This window comes from Bos javanicus, chromosome 7, assembly GCF_032452875.1.
Source record: "Bos javanicus breed banteng chromosome 7, ARS-OSU_banteng_1.0, whole genome shotgun sequence".
NCBI classification, from domain to species: Eukaryota; Metazoa; Chordata; class Mammalia; order Artiodactyla; family Bovidae; genus Bos; species Bos javanicus.
In genome coordinates this window covers 67895538-67919685 of record NC_083874.1, presented here as the reverse complement: position 1 = coordinate 67919685, position 24148 = coordinate 67895538, and the positions used below count along the sequence as shown (strand labels likewise).

At 40.1% G+C, this 24148-nt stretch overlaps 1 long non-coding RNA gene across 1 annotated transcript; it reads left to right on the top strand.

The window, feature by feature from the left end:
* The first annotated feature begins 6556 nt into the window (after window positions 1–6556).
* LOC133251545 (uncharacterized) lies at window positions 6557–23745 on the top strand. Its single transcript, XR_009737678.1, has 5 exons — window positions 6557–6886; window positions 14311–14679; window positions 17632–17721; window positions 18227–18416; window positions 22789–23745. It is a non-coding gene; the product is annotated as an uncharacterized LOC133251545 (long non-coding RNA).
* The last annotated feature ends 403 nt before the right edge of the window (window positions 23746–24148 follow it).

The window sequence follows — 24148 nt, the reverse complement described above, 5'->3', positions numbered from 1 at the left end:
ACACAGCAAAGCAGAGGGAGAGCTGAGACTCGTTCCTCGGTTTCAGATGCTTTAAATTTGGGCCCATAGACCCCTGAGGGTGATGTTTTCAGTAAAAAACTGATATTAAATTGAGGCCCAGAAAAGGCCAGTGGGGTGAGAGAGGGCTTGCAGTGAGTCAGGGAGATTGCTGAGCCCAGAGGCCAGTGCTTCTGATCCCATGTGCAGTTACTGTTGTCCCATGACTGGCAGCAACTATCTCTCAGGAGAGCTCCCGGAGGGCAGGTTTTCCTATTTGATCCTCAAGTATCAGGATTCACTTCTTCTCAGCCCTGAATTGGATCATAATGCTCACCAACAATATGAAGTCCAAGCAGTTTTTAATGTACCCCAAATGTGCATGAGGACTTGGCTGTCAACCCAGGAACACTGAAAATAAAGTGAACACGGAAATGAAGTGAACATTGTTCTGATAATAATCACATTTTTCTTTCCTTGAGGTTCTTCAGTTCAGTTTAGTTAAGTCGCTCAGTCATGTCCGATTCTTTGCCACCCCATGAACCGCAGCACACCAGGCTTTCCTGTCCATCACCAACTCCCCGAGTCCACCCAAACTCATGTCCATTGAATCATTGATGCCCTCCAACCATCTCATCCTCTGTTGTCCCCTTCTCCTCCTCTCCTCAATCTTTCCCAGCATCAGAGTCTTTTCAAGTGAGTCAGCTCTTTGCATCAGGTGGCCAAAGTAATGGGGTTTCAGCTTCAACATCAGTCCTACCAATGAACACCTAGGACTGATCTGCTTTAGAATGGACTGGTTGGATCTCCTAGAATTCCAAGGGACTCTCAAGAGTCTTGTCCAACACCACAGTTCAAAAGCAACAATTCTCCAGCACTCAGCTTTCTTTATAGTCCAACTCTCACATCCATACATGACCACTGGAATAACCATAGCCTTGACTAGGTGGACCTTTCTTGACAAAGTAACGTCTCTGCTTTTTAATATGCAATCTAGGTTGGTCATAACTTTCCTTTCAAGGAGTAAGCGTCTTTTAATTTCATGGCTGCAGTCACCATCTGCAGTGATTTTGGAGCCCAGAAAAATATAGTCAGCCACTGTTTTCACTGTTTCCCCATCTATTTGCCATAAAGTGATGGGACCGGATGCCATGATCTTAGTTTTCTGAATGTTGAGCTTTAAGCCAACTTTTTCACTCTCCTCTTTCACTTTCATCAAGACATTCTTTAATTCTTCTTCACTTTCTGCCATAAGGTTGGTGTCATCTGTATATCTGAGGTTATTGATATTTCTCCCGGAAATCTTGATTCCAACTTATGGTTCCTCCAGCCCAGCATTTCTCATGATGTACTCTGCATATAAGTTAAATAAGCAGGGTGACAATACACAGCCTTGATGTACTCCTTTTCCTATTTGGAATCAGTCTGTTGTTCCATGTCCAGTTCTAATTGTTGCTTCCTGACCTGCATACAGGTTTCTCAAGAGGCAGGTCAGGTGGTCTGGTATTCCCATCTCATTAAGAATTTTCCACAGTTTGTTGTGATCCACATAGTCAAAGGCTTTGGCATAGTCAATAAAGCAGAAATAGATGTTTTTCTGGAACTTCTTGCTTTTTCAATGATCCAGCGGATGTTGGCAATTTGATCTCTTGTTCCTCTGCCTTTTCTAAAACCAGCTTGAACATCTGAAAGTCCACAATTCATGTGTTGCTAAAGCCTGGCTTGGAGAATTTTGAGCATTACTTTCTAGTGTGTGAGATGAGTGCAATTGTGCAGTAATTTGAGCATTCTTTGGCATTGTCTTTCTTTGGGATTGGAGTGAAAACTGACCTTTTCCAATCCTGTGGCCACTGTTGAGTTTTCCAAATTTGCTGGCATACTGAGTGCAATACTTTCAAAGCATCGTCTTCCAGGATTTGAAATAGCTCACCTGGAATTCCATCACCTCCACTAGCTTTGTTCGTAGTGATGCTTCCTAAGGCCCACTTGACTTCACATTCCAGGATGTCTGGCTCTAGGTCAGTGATCACACCATCGTGATTATCTGGGTCATGAAGATCTTTTTGTACAGTTCTTCTGTGTATTCTTGCCACCTCTTCTTAATATCTTCTGCTTCTGTAAGGTCCATACCATTTCTGTCCTTTATCGAGCCCATCTTTGCATGAAATGTTCCCTTGGTATCTCTGATTATCTTGAAGTGATCTCTAGTCTTTTCCATTCTATTGTTTGCTTCTGTTTCTTTGCATTGATCGCTGAGGAAGGCTTTCTTATCTCTCCTTGCTATTCACTGGAACTCTGCATTCAAATGGGTATATCTTTCCTTTTCTCCTTTCCTTTTCGCTTCCCTTCTTTTCACAGCTATTTGTAAGGCCTCCTCAGGTACCCATTTTGCTTTTTTGCATTTCTTTTTCTTGGGGATGGTCTTGATTCCTGTCTCCTGTACAATGTCACAAACCTCCATCCATAGTTCATCAGGCACTCTGTTACAATAGGTTTTTCTTGGTCTCAGAGTTGGATGGTGGAAAAGTGGGCATGGGGAACTTTTAGGAACATTTGTTCTCTTACCGTATCTCTCTGTTTTACAAAACCAGATGAAGCTCCATGGTCTGAGCAAGCTGGCCTTTCCCTCAAATCAAGGGATTCTTAGAGGGAAAAGTGGTTGGAGATGAGATTTTATATCTTTTTCTTGGGACTTCATTTGGATACATAGAAATATGTAACATGATACTTGGTAAATGCCTTCTGAATCTATGATTCATTAAGCATGGCTTACCTGGTTGCTTCTCTATTCAGGGACCACAACATATCAAAATGAGGAAATCTTGACCTCTGTCCATAAAGGTGTGGGATACACAGGCTTGGGTTGAGCAAATAACCACTCAGTGGGCTTTGTTTTGGAGTAGAAGTGTGAAGAAGTGCCCTGGGGACCCAAAGGAAGGAGAGAAGGATTCTAACTGGGAAAGGAGGGCCAGGATGATTTATCTCAAAGATCCTTGAATTGGCTCTTCATGGATGAGAGCATTTCATTGAGCAGAGTGAACAGGCAGGGATAACAGTCTGAGCAGGGATAGGGTGACTTATAGGAGCATGGAATCTCTGTGATTGTTTAAGAGTCTAGTTTAATCTAATGGAGATAGGAAGCTAGAAGTAGCCTAGGTTCTTAAAGGCTTTGATTGATGGAATGAGGAATTTAGATTTGACCCCAGGGTCCTAAGAAACTGTTCATGTGTTTGGAGAAGGGAATGGCACTTTCATCTCTGTTTTTTGGAAATATTGTGCTGGCAAGACTATGGAAGCTGTATTGGAGGGGAGTACACCTGGAGGCAGAGAGGCTCCCCAGGAGGCTCCTGCTGTTGTTATTCAGACAGGAGAGGAGTGTGTCAGCTAGAATGATGGCAGCAGTAACAGTGAGAAGGGACAGAGTCAGAGCCATTTAGGACTTGGAATTGAGAGGAGCTGGTGACTGGAGTAAGAAGGAAGGATGACTGATTCTCTGTACTTGGGATTGTAGGTGATGTGATGGGTTCACTGGTAAAGGAACCCCAGAAGGAAGAATGAAAATTATCTGGGTGATCTTGAGTTTGAAGTAAGTGCCCCTGGGTGATGTCTAACAGGAAGTTGGAAATGTGGGGCTGGGTGGACCTACAGATGCTTCGGTGGGGATTGGTGTCTGATCACTGGCACCTCCCTCTGATTAAAATAATCATTACTGTGATGATACAGTGTAAGTGCTGAATAAGGACTTGCCACTATACCAAAGCTTTCATATGTATCATCTCATAGGGGAGCATTTTGGGCTATTGATATTATTCTTGGAGTCATTGATAATAAACAATAGTTACTGACTGTTTATTATAGGAAAGGGCTTGGTTTGATGCTTTCAGAGCATTATCTTATTGTGAACCCTTGTCCAAATGTTTGGGGTGATTCTATTATTACGTTCATTATAAAGGAGAAGAAACTGATATTTGTGAGATTAAAACATTTGCCGGAGTTGGATATGTGACATTTCAGACTGAACAACCCTCATTGTCCTGAGACCTGGACTAATTTTCCGGAGTGCCATGACAGTGCCGGATGCACCACACAGGATCAAATATCCTCCCATCCAAGAAGACTAACAGTGAAAAAGAAGGTGGTCTTCTCCCCTCTCCTTCTTCTTTTGATTATACAAATGTAACCCACTAAGTACTTGAGGCAGCACAATGCTCACCTGTCTCCTTTTTTTTTTTTAATTTTATTTAATTTTTAAACTTTACATAATTGTATTAGTTTTGTCAAATATCTAAATGAATCCACCATAGGTATACATGTGTTCCCCATCCTGAATCACCTGTCTCCTTGTAAGTCTTACAAGCATCCTATTTTAATGGATCACTTCTCATCTATCACTCCTCAGGCTCTGGCTCAATTTTTTCTGTGCTGAGGCATAAGGAACCTGAGCTATTTGGAACCCCTGGAAAGCCATCTAGTGGTGTCCAACCTGATACCATCTGCCTGGGAGCATACAAACCAGTCAACCTTCACTTTCCTTCAGGCCAGTAGCATCATGCACCCTTGGGTAGCCATCCTGGGCCTCCTACTCCTTCTGACAGGTAGGTGCACAGGTGGGCTGTGCTTTGGAAGCCCTGAGGATGGGGGAATATAGCGGGTATGTAGGTATGGTTGAGCAGGGTAGATTTCTAGGGCATTGTTTAAAAATAATGGGGTCAAGTAGTGAGCAAAGAACAAGGCTGAAACCTTAAGCCAAAGAAATTGCTTAAACACTAAGAATTATAAAATCAGTAGCTAGAGGAACAAGGCATGATACAGCACACATGCATCTGCTGCCATTTGTGTTGTTCATGTGTACGCATGAACTTCTCACGTGTATGTAGTAAACAGCAACCATGGTTATCATGGCATGGAAGGGAACGGGAAGAAGGAATGGGGACGGATGGGAAGGAGAATGACCTTCCCTCTTTCCAGTGGCTTTAGACTCCATGCTTCCAATGTAGTGGGTGTGGGTTCCATCCCTCTTTGGGGAACGAAGATTCCCCATCTGTGCTGTATGGGAAATTTTTTTCTTAATAGATAAAATATTTTAATTCAAAACATTCTATGAGAGAGGGGAGAAAATTAGTGATAGATATATCCTAAAATTTAAAAACAATCTTTACAGGTGGAATATGAGTAAAAGTACAATTTAAAATTATACTTCTATAACAAATTTTTAAAATTAATATGTATTAGCTTTGTGATCCCAAAATGATATTAAGCAAAATTAAATATTATCAGAATTCCAGTGAAGAAAATACTCTTATACTATGTAACAATGAGTGTCTTATTCCCAAAGTACTTCCCAGACTCATAGCCCAGTCCTAACTATGAAAAGGGAAAGTGAAAGTGAAGTTGCTCAGTGGTGTCAGACTCTTTGCGACTCCATGGACTGTAGCCTACCAGGATCTTCCATCTGTCCATGGGATTTTCCAGGCAAGAGTACTGAAGTGGGTTGCCACTTCCTTCTCCAGGGGATCTTCCTGACCCAGGGATCAAACCCATGTCTCCCACATTGTAGGCAGACTCTTTTTACCGTCTGAGCCACCAGGGAAGTCCTGAGTATGATTAGCTGTTAAGTCTCATATTTCTTTTAGGAACTTTTTGCCAATGCACGGTTTTTAAGCCAGTGCCACAGGTGAGAGTTTTTCTGCCTGTTTGTTCCTAAGAGGCAAAATTTAGTATTTTACTGAATATTCTCTAATTTTTTGGTTTTGTCTGGGTAAGTGGACTGTAATTAATTGCACATAGCTCTAGAAAGGATTCTTGCTTGAATTTTTTGGAATGACCCTAAAGCCCATAAGACTCGATTTCTCCTGAAAGTATTATAAACTCATTTTCCTAAAAACTGACTTCTAAAGAGTTTACAAGACTTCTGCCTTCTAGTCAATGATGTTTAATAAAATATTAGACCTGTTTTTTAAAATTTAAATAAGAAAGGGTATTATGAAGTGACTATGTTCAATGGCCACTGGAAAATTCAAATAAAAATTGAAAATCAAAACTTTGAATGCAATAGAGTTTTTAAACCAGATTTCAGTTAAGGCAGTGATTGAATCTAGGAGAAAGGAAAAGACACCAGTGTGTTTTATATATTTAATAAATGGATACCTGTCAAATACAGGATGAATATCCACATACTCATGCATTACTAGATGTCATTTGTTTCAATCAAATCTTTTGGAGAAAAGTTTGATCATATTCACCAAAAAAGCTGAACATAGATCTGACCTTTGTCCTGATATTTTCTCTAGAAAAATCTGTCCTATTGGGAAGCATAGGACATTTTCATCAATCGAGAAAAATGTTTATATGATCTTTCATCTTCAATCATATCTAGTAAATAGTGATGCTGCTGAAGAACATGTTAACATGGAAATTTGCTTATACTAAATTCTAAAAACTCAAGATACAGTCACATAGTTTCAAACCAAATAAGCTATATGAAAAAAATTAAAATTATTAAAATGAGAATATTGAGACCTCATATTCTCACGCTCTGGTTTCTCTTTATTTACAGATGGTGTAACCTCTTACCATCGAGTGACTGGAGTAGCGGGTCAGTCTGTCAGGCTACCCTGCTCATATACTGGAGAAATCACAACTGCATGCTGGGGCCCAGGGGCATGTTCTTTGCTGAGCTGCGGAAGTAACATTATCTGGACTGATGGATACAAAGTCATAGTTCAGACAGACAGACGTTATCAGCTAAAAGGAAATATTGGTGAAAGGGATTTGTCTTTGACCATAGAGAATACTGTCCCATCTGACAGTGGCTTGTATTGCTGCCGTATTGAGAAAAGAGGGTGGTTCAATGATATAAAAATCATTCAGGAGTTGAATATAAGGCCAGGTGAGTTAGTCTTCCTACTTTTTTTGATCACTTACTCTAGGTTCCCAGAGATAAGAGTTTCTGTTTGGTATTAACTTCCTCTTCCTTTAATAGGGAAACAGGAGGTTCTTATAGTTTTGTTTTCTAATAACTCTTCAGTAGAATAACTTGTATTTGTGTGGAGTGGAATATTAAAACTAATTTTGATTCAGGATCATAGGCTAGAGGATCTTTCCAGTCAGCATCTCCTAAAGCCGTGCTTCAGGAGTTCTAGTTGCTTAATGAAAATGCACTCTGAGGTATAGTGAACATTGCTATGGAGCTAAATTTATTCCACTTGAAGAACTGCTCTTTTCTCTAGATCATATCTTAAAAGAATTTTTAAATGTTCTTTCTAAACCTTTTAAGACTTATAAAGAATTTCACATGTATAAAATAGATACTTTGACAACAGTCAACATAGTCTTGTTGTGCATACATTGTTCAGTTCAATTCAGTAGCTCAGTCATGTTCAACTCTTTGCCGCCCCATGGACTGCAACACACCAGGCCTCCTGTCTATCACCAACTCCAGGAGTTTATGCAAACTCATTTTCATTGAGTCGGTGATGCCATCCAACCATCTCATCCTCTGTTGTCCCCTTTTCCTCCCACCTTCAATACTTCCCAGCATCAGGGTCTTTTCAAATGAGTTAACTTTTCACATCAGGTGGCCAAAGTATTAGAGTTTCAGCTTCAGCATCAGTCCTTCCAATGAATATTCAGGATTGATTTCCTTTAGGATGGACTGGTTGGATCCCCTTGAAGTCCAAGAGATTCTCAAGAGTCTTTTCCAACACCACAGTTCAAAAGCATCAGTTCTTCAGTGCTCAGCTTTCTTTACAGTTCAACTCACATCCATACATGACTACTGGAAAAACCATAGCTTTGACTAGATGGACCTTTGCTGGCAAAGTAATGTCTCTGCTTTTTAATATGCTGTCTCAATTGGTCATACATTTTCTTCCAAAGAGCAAGTGTCTTATAATTTCATGCATGACTGCAGTCACCATCTGCAGTGATTTTGGAGCCCAAAAAAATAAAGTCTGTCACTGTTTCCACTATTTCCCCATCTATTTGCCATAAAGTGATGGGACCAGATGCCTTGATCTTAGTTTTCTGAATGTTGAGTTTTAAGACAACTTTTTCACTCTCCTCTTTTACTTTCATCAAGAGGCTCTTTAGTTCTTCTTGGCTTTCTGCCGTAAGGGTGGTGTCATCTGCATTTCTGAGGTTATTGATATTTCTCCTGGCAATCTTGATTCTAGCTTGTGCTTCCTCCAGTCCAGCATTTCTGATGATGTACTCTGCATATAAGTTAAATAAGCAGGGTAACAATATATAGCCTTGATGTACTCCTTTTCCTATTTGGAACCAGTCTGTTGTTCCATGTCCAGTTCTAACTGTTGCTTCCTGATCTGCATACAGATTTCTCAGGAGGCAGGTCAGGTGGTCTGGTATTCCCAACTCTTGAAGAATTTTCCACAGTTTGTTGTGATCCACACAGTCAAAGGCTTTGGCATAGTAGATGTTCTGTTAAAGCAGTAGATGTTTTTCTGGAACTCTTTTGATTTTTTTGATGATGTAAAGGATGTTGGCAATTTGATTTCTGGTTCCTCTGCCTTTTCTAAATCCAGCTTCATCATCTGGAAGTTCACAGTTCATGTACTGTTGAAGCCTGGCTTGGAGAATTTTGAGCATTACTTTACTAGCATGTGAAATGAGTGCAATTGTGCATTGAGTTTAAGCATTCTTTGGCATTGCCTTTCTTTGGGATTGAAATGAAAACTGACCTTTTCCAGTCCTGTGGCCACTGCTGAGTTTTCCAAATTTGCTGGCATATTGAGTGCAGCACTTTCACAGCATCATCTTTTAGGATTCAAAATAGCTCAACTGGAATTCCATCACCTCCATTAGCTTTGTTTGCAGTGATGCTTCCTAAGGCTCACTTGACTTCACATTCCAGGATGTCTAGCTCTAGGTGAGTGATCATACCATCCTGATTATCTGAGTCGTGAATATCTTTTTCATATAGTTCTGTGTTTTCTTGCCACCTCTTCTTAATATCTTCTGCTTCTGTTAGGTCCATACCATTTCTGTCCTTTATTATGCCCATCTTTGCATGAAATGTTCCCTTGGTATTTCTACTTTTCTTGAAGGGATCTCTAGTCTTTCGCATTCTATTGTTTGCCTCTATTTCTTTGCATTGATCGCTGAGGAAGGCTTTCTTATCTCTCCTTGCTATTCTTTGGAATTCTGCATCCAAGTGGGTATATCTTTCCATTACTCCTTTGCTTTTTGCTTCTCTTCTTTTCTCAGCTATTTGTAAGGTCTCCTCAGACAACCATTTTGCCTTTTTGAATTTTTTTTCCCTTGGGGATGTCTTGATCCCTGCCTCCTGTATAATGTTACAAACTTCCATCCATAGTTCTTCAGGCACTCTGTCTATCAGATCTAATCCCTTGAATCTATTTCTCACTGCCACTGTATAATCATAAGGGATTTGATTTAGGTCATACCTGAATGGTCTAGTGGTTTTCCTTACTTTCTTCAATTTAAGTCTGAATTTGGCACTAAGGAGTTCATGATCTGAGCCACAGTCAGCTCCCAGTCTTGTTTTTGCTGACTGTATAGAGCTTCTCCATTTTTGGCTGCAAAGAATATAATCAATCTGATTTCAGTATTGACCGTCTGGTGATGTCCATGTGTAGAGTGTTGTTGGAAGAGGGTGTTTGCTATGATCAGTGTGTTCTCTTGGCAAAACTCAATTAGCCTTTGCCCTGCTTTATTCTGTACTCCAAGGCCAAATTTGCCTGTTACTCCAGGTATTTCTTGACTTCCTACTTTTGCATTCCAATCCCCTATAATGAAAAGGACATCTTTTGGGGGTGTTAGTTCTAGAAGGTCTTGTCAGTATTCATAGAACCGTTCAGCTTCAGCTTCTTCAGCATTACTGGTCAGGGCATAGACTTGGATTACCGTGGTATTGAATGGTTTGCCTTGGAAATTAACAGAGATCATTCTGTTGTTTTTGAGATTGCATCCAAGTACTGCATTTTGGACTCTGTTGTTGACTATGATGGGTACTCCATTTTTTCTAAGGGATGCCTGCCCGCAGTAGTAGATATAATGGTCATCTGAGTTAAATTCACCCATTCCAGTCCATTTCAGTTCGCTGATTCCTAAAGTGTTGACGTTCACTTGTGCCATCTCCTGTTTGACCACTTACAATTTGCCCTGATTCATGGACCTATCATTCCAGGTTCCTATGCAATATTGCTCTTTACAGAATCATACTTTACTTCCATCACCAGTCACATCCACATCTGGATGTTGTTTTTGCTTTGGCTCCATCTCTTCATTCTTTCTGGAGTTATTTCTCCACTGATCTCCAGTAGCATACTGAGCACCTACTGACCTGGGGAGTTCTTCTTTCAGTGTCCTATCTTTTTGCCTTTTCATTTTGTTCATGGGGTTCTCATGGAAAGAATATTGAAGTGGTTTGCCATCCCCTTCTCCACTGGACCATGTTTTGTCAGAACTCTCCACCATGACCTGTCCGTCTTGGGTGGCCCTACATGGCATGGCTCATAGTTTCATTGAATTAGACAAGGTTGTGGTCCATGTGATCAGATTGGTTAGTTTTCCGTGATTGTGGTTTCCAGTTTGTCTGCCCTCTGATGGAGAAGGATAAGAGGCTTATGGAAGCTTCCTGATGGGAAAGACTGACTGAGGCAAAACTGGGTCTTGTTCTGATGGGTGGGGCCATGTTCAGTAAATCTTTAATCCAATTTTCTGTTGATGTTGTTGGCTGTGTTCCATCTCTGTTAATTACCTGGGGCAAACTACGGTGGAGGTAATGAAGATAATGGTGACCTCCTTCAAAAGGTCCCTTGCATACACTGCTATACTCAGTGCCCCCAGCCCTGCAGCAGGCCACCACCAACCCACGCCTCTCCTGGAGACTCCTGGATACTCACTGGCAAGTCTGGGTCAGTCTCTTGTGGGTCACTGCTCCTTTCTCCTGGGTCCTGGTGTGCACAAGGTTCTGTTTGAGCCCTCAAAACAAGAGTCTATTTCCCAGTCCTGTGTAAGTCTGGCAGCTCTATGGTGGGGTTAATGGCGACCTCCTCCAAGACGGCTTATGCCAAACCCAGGTCTGCTGCCCCCAGAGTCCCTGCCCCTGCGGCAGCCCACTGCTGACCCATACCTCTACAGGAGATACTCAAACACAGTTTTGTCTCTGTCTCTGTGGGGTCTCTGGGTCCTGGTGCACACAAGGTTTGTTTGAGCCCTCTGAGTGTCCCTGGTGGGTATGGGGTTTGATTCTAAATGAGATTTCACCCCTCCTACCATCTTGCTCAGGCTTCTCCTTTGCCCTTGAACATGGGGTATCTCCTCAAAGTCACTCCAGTGCCACGCAGCCGCTGCTCCAGCACCTACCATCTTGATGGACTTCTCTGCCCTTGGAAGTGGGGTATCTCCCCAAAGTTGCTCCAGCACCACACAGCCTCCGCTCTACTTGAGTGGGTAGACTTTCCCTTCTCCAGGGGATCTTCCCAACCCAGGGATCAAACCCAGGTTTCCCATATTGCAGGTGGATTCTTTACCAGCTGAGCCACAATATATGAGCGTATATAGTTTCACCCCTTCCCTCTGCTCTGTCTTGGATTTTTTGAAACATGTTTCACCCCTGATCATTAAATTGCTAGTTTTAAATTTAAAATAGCCTTATCGCTCTATGAGAACATTTGCATCTCAATAGCTGTTGACCTGTGGCTTTTAAAAATTTCATGAAATTAAAAAAACTGGGAAGTTTACATTTTTCCATCTTGAGGTAAATATTCTAATTTTCCTTACTGTTTGATGAAAGGATCAAATTCTTCAGGATTTCCTAGTTTCTGGTGCTCTTTCCTAATAAATGTTCTCCCACTAAGGTCTTCCATTGACAACAGAACCCAATGCCCCTGGCCTTCTTGAGCTATGTCTCTTGTTTAATTTAAAGGAGCTTGATATTACATTACAACCTTCCATCTTTTGTACTTGGCTTGTGTCCTTGAAGGAAAGTAAAATAAGGTCAACTTTGATACAGCAAATAGCTGACTCTGAGGAAAGTACATCTAGGAAGTAATTTAAGGAAAATAGGCTGGTGCTAGAGACATAGGTTTTGAACTGTGGTGCTGGAGAAGACTCTTGAGAGTCCCTTGGACTGCAAGGAGATCCAACCAGTCCATTCTGAAGGAGATCAGCCCTGGGATTTCTTTGGAAGGAATGATGCTAAAGCTGAAACTCCAGTACTTTGGCCACCTCATGCGAAGAGTTGACTCATTGGAAAAGACTGATGCTGGGAGGGATTGGGGGCAGGAGGAGAAGGGGACGACAGAGGATGAGATGGCTGGATGGCATCACTGACTCGATGGACGTGAGTCTGAGTGAACTCCAGGAGTTGGTGATGGACAGGGAGGTCTGGCGTGCTGCAATTCATGGGGTGGCAAAGAGTTGGACACGACTGAGCGACTGAACTGAACTGAGAGACAGAGGTAAGGAGGTTGCATGTGGAGAAGAGATTTTTTTTTAGAGTTGTAAAATTGTATGATTGGTCTGGCTGAATATTTTTTCAACGATACAGAAAAAAATTAGTAGGGGACTTTTATCGTGTTTAATAGATGAATATTTAAAGTCACTGCCCTGTACAGCAGGAAACTGGTCCATAACTGAGCCAAAGTGATTCCACCTCCAATTCAATTCTTTGCTTAAATTTTCTGTACTTTTCACAGAATGAGCTTACTTTCCAACCTTCTGTTAGGGCTGTTCCTCAGCATCTTCTTCTACCCTTAGCTTCCTAGCTTCTTCCTCAGGAAATATTTACAACCAAGGAAGATACACAGTTAAACAAGCCAATTCAGTTTCCTCCTTGTTACAGTCCTTTATCGGATTTTTTGCTTACTTCCTTTTTTTTTGTCTAGATTTGATTTCAGACTGAACAGAGGGGATTGAGATTGCTCTCTTTGTCAAAACCTCTGACTACACTGTTAGACCAGAGTCAGCAAACTGTAGCTCCAGGGCCAGGTCAGATTATAAAACAGGCTCACCAACAGCTTTATAAATAAAGTTTTATTGGAACATAGCCACATCCATTTGTTTACATTGTGTCCATGGTTGTTTTCACACTGACAGATTAGAGCAATTACCACCAAGATCTCAGGAACCCCCAGAGCCTAAAATTTACTAATGCCGTATACATAATAGAACTCACAAATACCTGTTGAAAAAAGTTTTTCTTTTTTAAGGCAAAAATTAACTAGTATTCAAATTAAGTTGACTCGAATCCCTCAAAATAGTTTTCACACCAATTTCCCCCTATTTAAGTGACTTGAGGTTCCAATTCATAGTTAGTAGAGTTGAAATTTAAGAATACTTCTGTGCAAAAAAATGCTTGGTGAGAAAGAAAAGTACTTATTTTTTATTCAACCCTACAATTTCTGCTTTTGTGTCAGGCACCGTGTTTTGTTTTAATTTTAGTTCCAATTCTTTCTCTGGGTAACTCTGAGGACTTCAGTAAGAGATTTGGAATCCTATACCATTTCAGACTCTGGAAAGAGTCAAAGTTATTACCTGTTGTTATTATCTCTTAGGTAGAAAGGAACTTTAAAGCATCCAGTCTCTCTTCTAACCAGATTCAAAATGCATTTGTGTTATTGAGTATATGTTAATGGTTTAAACTAATCTGTGTTTAAGATGTAGTTCTGTGACTTCCCTGGTGGTTCAGATAGTAAAGCATCTGTCTACAATGTGGGAGACCCAGGTTCGATCCCTGGGTCGGGAAGTTCCCTGGAGAAGGAAATGGCAACCCACTCCAGCATGGACGGAGGAGCCTGGTGTCCATGGGGTCACAAAGAGTGAGACACGACTGAGCGACTTCACTTTCACTTTCTGTTGGGAAAGTACCCCTAGGACTGATCAAACTGAATGCTGTTTATCTGGTAAATATTTTGGTTCTTGGGAACTACTATTTAGGTCCTAGGTGTACACCACTGAGAGGGTAAAGATGGTTTCAGGTTCTAGACATTTTCTCTTTCTCACAGATGTTTTTGAAGATACATAGATTTGGTATGCATGACTAGTCTTTACAAAGTGCTTCAATACAAATCCCATATGTCAGTTTTCCTTTCAACACCTCCTAAAATTTCATCCTTTCAATGCAGCTGTTTCCTTGCTGTGACCATGTCTTCACTCCCTGCTTGTCACAGATTCTAGCTGACCAATGATGAGAATTTGGAATTCATGGGCAATAAACACAGAGTTCTACCTGGGGACAGTCTCCTTGGTCATGTTGTTGAACAGACCCAGCACATGGCTCTTGTTACCTGCAGCTTATTGAATCCTTGCTTTCATGTTAATTTCTAGCTCCAGCTACAACAACAACAACCACTACTCCAACAACTACCACCACTACCACTACTCAAAGAACAGGAGCCAGCACTACTACTACTCAAAGAAAAGTGACCATGACTGCTACACCTCGAAGAGAAACAACTGAGGCTAGTACTCCAACAATGACAGAAACTAATCAGACAAAAACTACTACTTCAACAACCACCGTCACCACTACTCCAACGGCAACCACCACTATTCCAAAAACGACCACCAGTACTACTCCAGTAACAACTGCCACCACTGCTTCAACAATCACGATGATCACCACTGTTCCAACTACAACGAAGGCTTCTACCTCTGCTCTTCCGATGGCAACACCCACAGAGGACTTCCAGCCAGGTAAACAGATGTGCTTCTGATCCTTTAGGCTTTAAAGGAGAGGGTATTGACTATGCAAAGCACTGTGTTAAGTCAGATGTACAATCTACAGTAAGGATTCTTAACAGGCCTCCAAACCTAGCTCTACAGAGTCTGTGAATCCCCTGTCCCCTGTTATATTCATCTTTTATATCTATAAGCATTTACAGAGTGAAGGAGACCTAAGGCTTTTTATCAGACTCTCAAGAAATTCATTAATACAAAAAAAAAAAAAAAACAACCCAGATCACTGATCTTGGACATCTAAGGAGAATGGCTCATTTGAACACAGAATTGTGAGGGAAAAATAAGGATGCCAGAACAGAGCCTGGTGAATGAGATTCTGCCCTTTCAAGGAGCTCTGAATAGAGATCATTTATTCATTTTAAAGCCTAACCCAACACATGAGGATAAGATTTCAGTGAAGTTAATGCTTACTCTGTTTCCTGTGTCAGGAAATGTGCTAACTGCTTTACAACTATTAAGCCACTTAATTTTTATGACAACCCTACCCATTGTCAGTGTGAGTCAATCCTACTTTATATTCCTGAGGACTGAGGCACGGAGTCTGAGTTCATCGTTGTTTCTGTTCATTCATATGAATGGAAAACGGTTGGGTCTAGATTGTGCCCATTAATTTGAATGTTGGCCTTTGCTGCATTCTATACTGAACATAGAGTTTCTGTTCGGATGAGTTTGTTCTGATCTGACATCCTCACTGGAAAAGCTTTCATACAATTACCCTGCTTTTTCAGGGTGTCAGTGACTGACACATTTTTCTTCTAACCTCCTTTGTTCATGTATCAGAGGAATGCCATTTATACTGATGACAAAGTAAATATCAGATTTAAGTATTATGCAATTTAGAATGCAGACATTTGTTTTTTTCCAATTCAGGCTACAGTGTTCATACTTCAAATTTCTGTTAGATAATAGTTTAGGTTTAATATAAATGGAGAATATTTTTGAATTATAGGTGGGGAAATAACTTCTCATTTTGTGGACATGTTTGGGTTCAAACTTTCTCTCTTTAGGATTAAAAAGATAACTTTTATGTGGAGATTCTCAAAGCCTCCACAACCCTTTGGCACTTTGAAGTGGCTCTGGAACTGAAGAGAAACAGAAATATCACAAACTCTTAGCCAAAATGTCTGAGGGAACACATTGATTTCCCTTCACGCCTGTTGATCCATGTGTGTATTCAGTGAGGAGGGATCTGAAGGATTTTCTTCAAGTTGAATTTGGAAGGAGGTCTTTAGGTTGAAAGTGGGATTTTTACAGCCATAAAAGTTTGCAAGAAAAATGCACTAGAGCAACTGTTGACTTTTTCAATATTGATTTAACTTAATAGTTTGTGCCTGCTGAGGTGGATGGATTAGAGCTCCTGTTTTGAGGGACATGTGTAAGTTATGGCCTTTGTTTAAAGCAGAAGTTCAGAAGGAAAGTGTTGGTGCATATGATCGTGTGACCTCCTAGGGGTAGTATTAGTTGAGTCTTATACATGTCCTGATAGTTTCCTAGTGAGTTTGAGTTTAGAGTTGAACTTTACAATACAGAAAGGATGTTAGCACTGGAACAGATCTATAGCACGGGCATTTGTATTTACACTCACTCCCTCTCTGTGTTCTGTGCCCCTGTCCATGCTAGTCACCTAGAGTACTCCTGAACTGCTTGGAAGTAAAGTCCTAGGAGAACAGGAGAACAGAAAAATGCCCACAAAGACCAAAACTACAGATAGAAGTTAAGATCAATAGGTCTTCTGCACAGATTTAAGTTGAATGAAGACTGTGATCTTTTGATTTTCTTTTATTGTCCTGTTCTTAATTCCTAAAGAGAGCCATATCCTGCTACAAATTTGAGCATTAGACAAAAGCAAAACCAAAAAAAAAGAAAAAAGAAAATAAATACACCACCAACAACAATGACCAAAAAACTCCCATAAAAACAAAAATTTTCACAGAAAACAAAAGATAGCTCAGAACAAGAGAAGAGGTAATGTTGAAATGTGAAGTCCATGGTGAGAAAGTGGAAAGAAGACCTATGAGAGGCAATAGGGAAAGCCTGGGTTTGGAACTCTTGTTCAGTCAGCACCACTGCCTTGCTCTAAAATTCTGTGATGCTCTCAGAGGAGGGGATATAAAAATCTTATTAAGAGGCAACTGGTCAACTCTGCAGGTCAGATGAGATGTTTGATAGAAAATAAAGCAGAGATTTCAAGAAAGGAAAAAGGAAACATAGCCCCGAGAATTCTCAGTAAAGCTTTCTGGTGAGAAATAGAAGATGAGTCAGATAACATCTGAAATCAGTCTTATGAAAGGAGTGATCAAAACACAACTGCATAAGGAGCCAGGGTACCAGGAACATTGCTTTGAGGCTTATTACCAAGACTCAGACAGTGGACAGTACTGACTCCATAAAGTGACTTCAAGAAATTGAATAATCTCAGTATGTTTTCTGTGCTGGTCAATGTGTACATCTCCCTGGAAAGATGTAGATGGGTAATTAGGAACTTGAATAAGGTCAGGAAATCAAGATCGGGGTTCTTGTGAACAAGGTGGGTTAGTGCCCGCCCCAAAGCCATGCTCCACAGAATTGAAATGTCATTGGTATGAATAAAAGTTTGGTATGAATAAAGACTTAATTGAGTGTCCTATATAAGATGCTCTGTTGATAGGTTTTAAGAAGATACTAAGAGTATAAAAGAAGAAATGATTCTGTCTATTGATAAGCGCTTCAGATCATTATCTAGGTAATATTTATTCATGATAATGAAATACATATATGGCAGGGTAATGTCTCAAGGCCATCCTTGAATACTTCTCTAAGAAAGAGTCAAAGGGTAATTCCTAATTTTAGTTTTGTTTGCTATTTTTTTCTGGAGTTGGAAAATTCCTCCACGAATTGAACAACATTCTTTCATTCTTATCATTTCAGTACCTTCTCCAACGCAGGCTGCAGAAACCAAGCCTACCACACCATATGAAACAAATAAAACTTGCTCACCATCATACTCTTGCTCAACAGGTAACTTTGTTTTCTTTCCTGAAAGCCTGGGAGCTTTCAAATTTTGATAAATGTTAGCACACTGTTAAGAGCACATATTCTGTAATAACACAGGTCTGACTTGAGTACCTACAAAGGCTACTCCAATTAGCTATACGACTTAAACAAATGTCTTACCCTCTTTGAATCTGTGTTTATCTTTTGTAAAATGGATGGAATTTTACTGATGTAGAATTCTTTCAAGGATTAAATTAGCTAAAGATTGGAACATAGTTAAATGGTAGTGATACATAGAGTGGCACCTATGACTGTCACTTAGCATGTCCAGAAATATGCACACCTGAGCCACATAGCTAGCTTGTAAGATTTGGGAACATCCACATGTGTATCTGCATTTCCCTAAATTAAATGAACCAGCCTTTTCTTTAAACTTATTAGTAGGTTTAATCCCCTGGACAGAGCCTTAAAAAGCCTAAATCCAAATTAACCAGACTAGTCACTTGTTTATGTTTCTCCTAAACTCCAGAAACTACATAGAAAGAACCACAAGGCCCTCCCGCTGCCATGTTAAGCTTTCATTTCACATGGACACTTTGAGATGGGTTGAGAACATGGACAGGAGAACCAAAGAGTCATGCCCTCCTAGGATTGGGCTATGCCACCAGAAAAGTCTCCCTGCTCTCCTCAATTTTGGAAAATCCATATTCTTTTCAGAGGTAAGATTTGTCTTGTCTTTCCTGTGATGGCGAAAGGTGATGCTGAATCCTGTCATCTGTCCCAGCTAACTTGCTACCTGTGGTGGTAACTTTGGGGACGTGGCACATGCTGAACTCCTTTGCAATGCAGAACTGGCTTATGTGTCCTTGTGCCTGTGATGCGTTCAAACAAGGTCAGGCTTTTCAAGACTCCTCGTGCATATGACTCATCATGCTCAGGAGCTGCCAATCTGTAGCAGACCCCCAGTATGGCCTACCTTTTGCCAATCATCCCTGGAAGCTGGTTAATAGAAAATGGACCTGCAGTAGGATGCACAGAGGGACCAATTCCACTGGGAATCAATCTCTAAAATATGTCATTAAAACCTGGTCAAGGTAGAGATTTTCAGAATGGATCAGACATTGGAACAGCTGTGTCCCCACAACTTCTGTGACTGCTGCCATCTTGGCAGTGTCTCTGAGGTTCTCCAGCCAAATCCTCACAATGCCCAAGTCAAACTTCAGTGGGTTAAAGCCTCACAAAACAAAGAATTTTAGTATGGAAGGAATTTTGGTCATCATATGGCCTGCCACCCACCTTTTGACAGACAGATGTACCAGCAAACTGTCAACTTGTTGTGGTTGTTCATTAGCTACGTCATGTCTGATTCTTTGTGGCCCCATAGTCTGCAACATGCCAGGCTTCCCTGCCCTTCACTGTCTCTTGGAGTTTGCTCAAATTCATGTTCATTGAGTTAGTGATGCCATCCAACCATCTCATCCTTTATCACCTGCTTTTCCTTTTGCCTTCAGTCTTTATCAGCATCAGGGGCTTTTCCAGTGAGCTGGCTCTTCACATCAGGTGGCCAAAGTATTTGAGCTTTAGTCCTTCCAATGAATAGTCAAGATTGATTTCCTTTAGGATTGTCTGGCTTGACCTCCTTATAATCCAAGGGACTCTCAAGAGTCTTCTCCAGCACCACAGTTCAAAAGCATCAATTCTTCAGTGCTAGTTTTATGGTCCAATTGTCACATGCATACATGACTACTGAAAAAAAACCATAGCTTTGACTCTACTCACCTTTGTCAGCAAAGAGATGTTCTGCTTTTTAATCTGCTGTCTAGGTTGGTCATAGCTTTTCTTCCAAGGAGCAAATATCTTTTAATTTCATGGCTGCAGTGACCATCCACAGTGATTTTGCAGCCCAAGAAAATAAAATCTGTCATTACTTCCCTTTTTTCCCCTTCTATTTGCCATGAGGTAATGGAACTGTATGCCATGAGCTTAGTTTTTCAAGTGTTGAATATCAAGCCACCTTTTCAATCTCCTCCTTCACCATTATCAAGAGGTTCTTTAGTTCCTTTTCACTTTCTGCCATTAGAGTGGTATCACCTACATATCCAAGGTTGTTGCATTTCCCCTGGCAATCTTGATTCCAGCTTGTGATTCATCCAGTCTGGCAGTTTACATGATTTACTCTGCACACAAGTTAAATAAGCAGGATGACAATATGTAGCCTTGTCATACTCCTTGTCCAGTTCTAACTGTTGCTTCTTGACCAGCATACACATTTCTCAGGAGACAGATAAGGTAGTCTAGTACTCCTGTCTCTTTAAGAATTTTCCACAAGTTGTTGTGATCTATACAATCAAATAAGTCAAGAAGATCAAACCAATCAATCCTAAAGGAAATCAAACCTGAATATTCATTGGAAGGACTGATGCTAAAGCTGAAGCTCCAATACTTTCGCCACCTGATGTGAAAAGCTGATTCACTGGAAAAGACCCTGATGCTGTGAAAGACTGAGGGCAAGATGAGAAGGAGACAGCAGAGGGCGAGATGGTTGGAGAACATCACTGACTCGATGGACATGCGTTTGAGCAAACTTTGGGAGATAGTGAAGGACAGGGAAGCCTGACATGCTGCAGTCCATGGGGTCACAAAGAGTCAGATATGACTTAGTGACTGAACAATAACAACATAATCAAAAGCTTAGCATAGTCAATGAAGCAGAAATAGATGTTTTTCTGGAATTACTTTGTTTTATCCATGATCTACCTAATGTTGGCAATTTGATCTCTGGTTCCTCTGTCTTTTCTAAACCTAGCTTGAACGTCTGGAAGTTCTCAGTTCATGTACTGCTGAAGCCTAGCTTAAGGATTTTGAACATAACCTTGTTAGCGTATGGAAGGGTTATCCAAGTCATTAAGACCTTTTTGTATCATTCTTCTTTTGTATCATTCATCATTCTTGCCAACTGTTTTTAATCTCTTATGCTTCTGTCAGGTCCTTACCATTTCTGTCCTTTATCATGCGCATTCTTGAATGAAATGGAGAAAGGGAAGACATACCCAACTGAAAGGAAAAGATATATCCAACTGATTATAGAGTTCCAGGAGAGATAAGAAGGCCTTCTTAAACGAACAATGCAAAGAAAACTGTCATATATTATCTCATTTAATTCTTTTGGGGCACATTTATTTCTTGCCTTTGCCAGACTAAGGAGCCTGTTTAGTACTGTTTTGGAGACAGACAGTCTTCAGTTCAACTGCTAGTTACTAGCTGTGCACCCATGGGCAAGATGTTGCATTCCTCACTGCAAGTTTGTGAGGAATGAAAAATAAGATGTTTGGAAAGTCCATTGCATGGTGTCTCTCCCCACATTGTTCCTATTTTTATATAATAACAATAGTAATAGCTGATATTTGTCTAACATGGTGTTAAGCATCTTATAAGCATCATCTAATATGACTGCTTTATGAGATGGGTGCTATCAACAGCTTGTAGTTCTAATGCTTACCTTAGCTAGAAACATAAATATATACATTTATGTGTATGCAAAGGACCTTGATCAAGGTCACATTGTTGAGGGGCATTGTCAACATTGAAGTCAAGTTTTATCTTGCTCAAGTCCATGCTGCTTTTACAAAATTACCCATTCTATACCTGAAACACTTACCTAAGGTTATAATACAAGTCATGCACAAAGCCTAGACTATAGCTATTGTCTTTGGCTCTCCAAGAAGTACTGTCAGAATAATTAAAATGTAAACACAATATGTAAAATGTAAAACTTTAGAGGGGATTGGATGGATTCATTTTCACTGCCATTGCAAAATGACATGACAAAAGTTTTGTCAGTAGTTAAGGACTTTCTAAGACCTTCAGTGTTTTCATTGGATGAGAAAGTAACTTGTGTAGAGGTTATGAACTGAAGCTCTTGTCCTGTTCTGTAGTTGGAAACTTAGAACCATTTCAGGACTACTTCCTCAGCTGTAAAATAGGATTAAGAAAATTGGTATAAGAATATAAAGGTCTTGGTATATAATAGATACTCAGTAAAGAAAGAATCCTGTGTCTGACCTATATGTCAGATAGATTGCTTAGAAAGGTCAACAGTATATGTTCTGTGTAACAAAAGGCATATTTCAAAACACTATTAAAATTTGAACATTCAAAACTTTAAAGCATAATATTCTTTTATATCAAGATTTCAGGTACATAGCATCCTTGTGTGTGTGTGTGTGTGTGTGTGTGTGTATGTGTGTATGTCTGTATGTGTTAGTTGCTCAGTTGTGTCCAGCTGTTTGTGACCCCATGGACTGTCCCACCAGGTTCCTGTGTCCGTGGAATTCTCCAGGCAAGAATACTGGAGTGGGTTGCCATTCCCTTCTCCCAGGGATTATCCTGACCTGGGAGTTGAATCCAGGTCTCCTGCATTGCAGGCAGATTCTTTATTATCTGAGCCATCAGGGAAGCCCATATAGTATCCTTAGAAATTCTGCATATATCCTCACATTACATTAGCTTTGGGGCTGATGTAACACATCTTCTAAAGCTGTTTTGGATCAATATCTGGGCATACTGGCACATAATGTAGGAGTTGGATGCCACCTGTTTGGGATATCTTAATGCATTTCACTCACATTTTAAATGTAAAGCCAATGTAACATCTGTTTTGAAAAGGGTGGTTCTGCTGTTTGGTGTGCAGTGGCCTCTGAGCACTCACTGGCAGTTTCATAGCTGTTATAAAAAAAAACTGATTACCTACCTTAAGTGGTCATCTTTAACCTAGTTCTGAGAATGGGCCACTATAACTTCTTGAAAATTGTAGGTAAACATTCTGTGAACATATACTTGTTTCCACAGATAGAAAAAAAAGGGGGTCCATTTTGGAAGGGTGGGTGATGAAAATGGTTAAGAAGCGTAGGTTACAGGTTAAATTAAATAATGTTAGTTATTTGATTTAACTCCTGCAGTGCCTACAGCATTTGGGGATATGATTATTCAAGTTTTTATTCATTACCAGAAAGCAATGTGAATGTATTTGGTGTTTGCAATGAAAATTCAGTATTTTTATAATTCTAATAAATTTTCCTTCTTGTGGAACAGATGGAATGGCACTGTGACAGAGTCTCCAGATCCCCTTTGGCGTAGCTATCAAGTTGTAAGCATACTCCTTCCTACTTCATTAGCCTGATTCACTTATATGTTTCCTTGGAAACAAGTTACATTAGAGAGTATTATTATAAGTCTTGTTCACAGTTGATTATTTCTAATTCATAAAATAAAGGAAGAAAAGAATTTGACTCTTAAATAGGGATGTTTTCATTAATTTTAAAAAATTATATAGATGCACTATTTTGTTAGAAATATCCAAAAAGTGATATTATACTCCACACAAACACTCTACAAAATGTCTCCTGGCCATAAAATTAGAAAAAAAAAAGAGTGAATTAATTCAAAGATAGTGAATTAACATTACATATCAAGAAAGACTTTGATCATCATTAGAGAAATAGCATGCCTTGGATTGACGTGGTGGAATGGGGGCCATCCCAACCAAAACTATTATGGAAATCAAAGTGTGCTTGCTTAAACTTAGGCCCCCTAATATCTTTTTCCAACCCAACTGTCCTCCTATTGAGAAATTTTGAGGCCACTGCTGAGTCTTTGTATATGTAATCCTCCCCATTTGTTGCTGGTGTTTAGTCACTAAGTTTTGTCCAATTCTTTGCAACCCCATGGATGGTAACCTGCAGGCTCCTCTGTCCATGAAATTTTCTAAGCCAGAATATTGGGGAAGGGTTGCCATTTCCTTCTCCGGAGAATCTTCCACACCCAGAGATCAAACCCATGTCTTCTGCTTGGCAGGCGAATTCTTTACTAATGAGCCACTTATGAAGCCCTGATCCTCCCCATATGATGACTTTTTAAGGTCCTAAGGTCTTGAACAACTTTCTGATTCTGTAGGATATTCTCATACATAGTTTGAGAAAAAATATAAGGAGCTGTAGTCTCATGATGTTCATTAAAGTCTGATCTTTGTAAGTTAGAAGAATTTATCAATAGAATCTTTTCTTTTGGCTCACTTGGTTAAAAAACTTTTCTTTTTACTATGTGCAAGTAACTCTTAGAAGCAACAAACAAAAAGAGTTTAGGTATGAGAGTAATCCTGATTGCAAGTGGTGAGAGATTGCAACATGGCCATTGTAAGAGAAAGTCAAGCTCAGAAAAAGTGGAGTTATTTAGTGTGAGATCAAATGGCTTTATGTTGCATACCTGAGTGACAATGATAACACTACCATACAGGAATGACATGAAAGAATTTAGCCGCTCTCACCAATCAGCTATGGGCACTGATTGATCTGATGAATACGGGTAGAATTTGTTTATATCTATTAAATAGCAGAACTGCCACTGTGTAGATGAATGTAATATTGTTATACAGTTAGATTTATGCTGGATTAAA